This window comes from Furipterus horrens, unplaced genomic scaffold (genome assembly GCF_987537825.1).
Source record: "Furipterus horrens unplaced genomic scaffold, mFurHor1.1.pri manual_scaffold_12, whole genome shotgun sequence".
Classification (NCBI taxonomy): domain Eukaryota; kingdom Metazoa; phylum Chordata; class Mammalia; order Chiroptera; family Furipteridae; genus Furipterus; species Furipterus horrens.
The window spans coordinates 70,865,377-70,869,518 of NW_028327182.1; the positions used below are offsets into that span (position 1 = coordinate 70,865,377).

The 4,142-nt window shown below is 35.7% G+C and overlaps 1 long non-coding RNA gene across 1 annotated transcript; it reads left to right on the top strand.

Annotated features, from left to right (window-relative positions):
• The first annotated feature begins 256 nt into the window (after positions 1-256).
• LOC149996339 (uncharacterized) lies at positions 257-3,037 on the top strand. The gene is made up of 2 exons (XR_016507404.1): positions 257-402; positions 2,906-3,037. It is a non-coding gene; the product is annotated as an uncharacterized LOC149996339 (long non-coding RNA).
• The last annotated feature ends 1,105 nt before the right edge of the window (positions 3,038-4,142 follow it).

Sequence of the window (4,142 nt, forward strand, 5' to 3'; positions counted from 1 at the left end):
AACCCTTTCTGCTCCTAAAAAGAAAATTAAGATGTGATTGGAAATGTCATACCTTGGGTAGTCTTATAATGAATAATTCCAAATAAATACCACCATTATTCTGTTTATTTGTTTTACTTGCAAGTATTTGAAGTCATTGGAGCTGAAAGTACATTTCAACATGCCAAGCGTATTTATCATATCTTGTAATCATCTTGCTAACCAGTTCACAAGCAAACAATAATTTGAGTTCTATGTTTATTGCAGATACCTCAAAATTTACTGTCCACTGATAAGAAATCCAGCTCAGAAACATTTTTAAAGAGGCTGAAACGCCTCCATGAAAGTGTCCCAGGAGTGTGACTCAGGAAGATCAACACACACAACCATCTTTGCATTATTTGAAGAGTCAATGGGAACTAGGTATTTACAACAGAAATGCTTAAAGAAGTTTGAATGCACTGAATAAATATTTGATGCTCATTTGTACACGGTGCGGGGGTGGGGGGAGTTCTAAAGAGGAGTAAGAGCAAAGAACATAGCCACACACAAAACTAACCACTCACTTTATAGTGAGAGTAAGTCCCAAGAGTGGGAATTGAGCACAGAGCTCACATTTACATAATGTTGACATCATGAGCTACAAAAGAGGACAGAGTTGGTGTCCAGAATGGCCCTAACTCAGAATTACACTATATCCAGCTTCCTTTGATCTTCTCCCCGGCATCTCTACACATTCATGTTTTCTCCTCAACCCAACTCAATCAGTGCAGAGGTCTGTAGGAGAAAGAAGTACCATGCTGCTCTGATTTGCTACAACTTGAACACCACTGATGAGTGTGGACATGTGTTTGGGCACACATGTACATTCACACATGCATGTAGGCACACAAAACATGGCACAGCACAGCCTAGAAGGGCATGGCTATAACAGCAGCCACATTTAGAATCCTTAGATCTGTTGGTTGGATAACTTTTCCCACCTGTTTGCTTTTCTACATTCTGCTAAGGTACACTTCTAGTGGGGTGAAAATGCCTCTGTCCAAATACATGAACTCAAACTAATTTTCAAAGGAAGCAGTAAATTTAATCTTAAAAAGAAGTTCAAATTTTAAAATTATCTTCAACTGGAAAGCAGTAACTGGTTCCTTGCATTTAACTGGTTACTTTAAGAGAAATAGTTGATCTTTCTCTCAACTTAATTATGTTTTTGTAATGATATCTAGTTTCCATAGATTGGCTAGTGGTTGTTAGTGAGGGAAGAGGAATTAATTGAAAAGAGAGCATATATAGGTAAGGAGTTCAGTCACTATTCATGAAGGTAAAAATCCTGTAATTCAGAAAGAAAAGCTGATTCTGGGAACCAAGTTATCCAAATCAGCAACCTCCAGTCTGGAGTATCAAAACCAAACCACCACATTGAAACAAACTCATGCCTATGTTATTCATCTTACTTTAACAGACACCAGATGTGTGTGTGTGTGTGTAATACACATTGTTTTTTTGGAATCTGCATGCATTGAATAAATGGAAGAATTGAGGTTCTTTTTCTAGCTCAAGTAATTTCTAAAAATGTTAGCAACCTACATCTTTAGCCTCAATTGCTAGATTACTATCGATGAAAAATATTTGTCTTTGTTCTTTTTCTTTTTTAAATGAATTGAATGGATAATTTTCTCAATTCGATTCTTTTAAGCTATGTGTAAGTGTAGAGTATGTATTGTATGTATTTACTATATATTACAGTCATGTGATTCTTAACAATAAGGGTACATTCAGAGAGATGAGTTATTAGGTTATTTTGTCATTGTACAAAAATCATAGAGTATACTTACACAAGCCTAGATGGTCTAGTCTACTACTGTAATTGCATGTGCTATACTTTTATACAACTGGCAGTACAGTAGTTTTGTTTACACCAGCATCACCATAAACACATGAGTATGCATTGGTTAATACAGCTACAAAGTCACTAGGCAATAGGAATTTTTCAACTCCATTAAATTTTTTTAAAGTTTGATTTATTTATTGTTTTCCTATTAAAGCTGCCCCACTTTTCCCCCCATTTCTCCCCCTCACCCAGCCCACCCCTTCTCCAGCAGTCATTCCCCACCTCATTGTACATAACCATGGGTTATTTATACTAGTTCCTTTACTAAACCCTTCCTCTATTTACTCCCCTTCTCTCCCTCTCCCACTCTGCCCTGGTAACTATTAGTCTGTTCCTTGTTTACATGCCTCTGATTCAATTTTGCTCATTTGTTTGTGTTGTTCATTAGTTTCCTGTATTAGGTGATATTATATGGCATTTGTCTTTTGTTGCCTGGCTTATTTTCATTAAAATTTTATGGGACAACAGTCATATATGTGGTCTGTTGTTGACTGAAAAATCATCATGCTATGTGTGACTGCATTTTACATATATTAATTTTCTGCCAAGTTGATTTCTATAGAGCAATGGGTAATTTTGAAAATATTTTGGGCAAAAATGTTACAAATTTATTATTCAGTGACACAACCATGCACACTGTATTACCTTGTCTTTAAGACATATATTTTTAAATTTTATCATTTCTTGAATCTAAATACACCATTATCATTAGTTACAACTTACAATTATAATTGGCAGAGTTTTTTCTTTTATAGTGCCATGTAAAATAAAGATACATCCTACACTAATGGCATCTTAGGCTTTTTAAAAAGGAAAAGTGCATGTGTGTGGTAGTAACCTGTGGATAATTTCTTGCTCATATAATCTGGGGTGAAGAAAAATTGTTTGTACCAAGGATCATATATTCTTCCCTAATACTTCCTTATGTAAGAATTATAAATTATATCCACAAACTTCAGCATGGCTCTTTCTATTCTAAATTCTTATATTTATAATAAGTGGTTCACAATTGATTGCAATGTGTATTTTCCATAGGGTCCCTCTTGTCTTGTCCATCACCAACTGAAAAAGTTACAAATGAAAACTCTGAAAGACTCAAAGAATGAAGTAACAAGACCAGTTTTCCAACTGGTACCAAAGCTGATGATGAGTGAAATAAAAAGAAAAGTTAGTATCACTAAATGGTATTTAGCCAATATTTTAGATTTCAGGATGAGCATGCAAATGTGCAACAAAATATTGCGCTACATTTGCGTTTATTTCCTGGAAACTCTACAGGGCAATTAATGTAATGCAGAAAAGTCTCTACCTCAGACCCTTCAACCTTGCCACATGGTATTTTAGCCTGAATTTTTTTTTTATGTCTATTCCCATAACCAGAAGTCTTGGAGAGAATTGTGAGACAGTTTTAAATAGTAGGTCAGTTTGAAGTGATGGGGGGATAGTACACAGAAGAGAAACAGTATGTTCAGGTTTAATTTTTTTTTTTTAATGATAAGGATTCCAGAAAGGAAAAAGAGACATATTGGCTCAATGCTTGAACCAACACTTGCCTTTTACCACAAGCTTGCTGGCTTGTGGAATACACAGAGACATATCCACATATCCATATAGCAAATATCTATATTCATTTTTTTTTTCTGGCAGAGAAGTCATTTAACAGCTGAGGTTGGTATTGCTTCACTTTCAGCCCTCTGCTCTTTACCTCATCTCATTCTTCCTGGTAACATTGCCTCACCATCCTATATGTACAATTTAAAGGGAATTACCTACTACTTCAATTATTTGTCCCTTATCAACTGATGTTACACTACAAGGATTTGCATTGAAAGGACACAAAGAAAGAGCAAGTCATGGCACATAGCCAAATAAAAGAGTAATGTTCTGGTGAATTTAGCCTAAATAATTTACTGCTATATAAAAGTGGAAAAGTGGAAGGTGAACCCTTTGACCAGTAAATCTCTCCTGCCCGTGAAACCCTTATCTGGTCCCCTCCAACATATTCCACACGAGGAAGCCATCATCATTGGCTCTGGTTTGTTATTTGTAAACCTTGATCTTCCGCACTCGGTGTCCTAAATATGGATAATTAGCATCAGTTTATCACGCTTCTGCATATTTTCTCTTCTCTCCAAACATGCATGCTTATATTGGCTGCCATTCTGCCACAGAAGATTATGGAGACAGATTGCAGAGAATGAATGTGCTAAACAAGATTAGGAAGGAATAGAAATAACAACTTGGCCAATAAATTTCTCGTGAGAGCCTTATC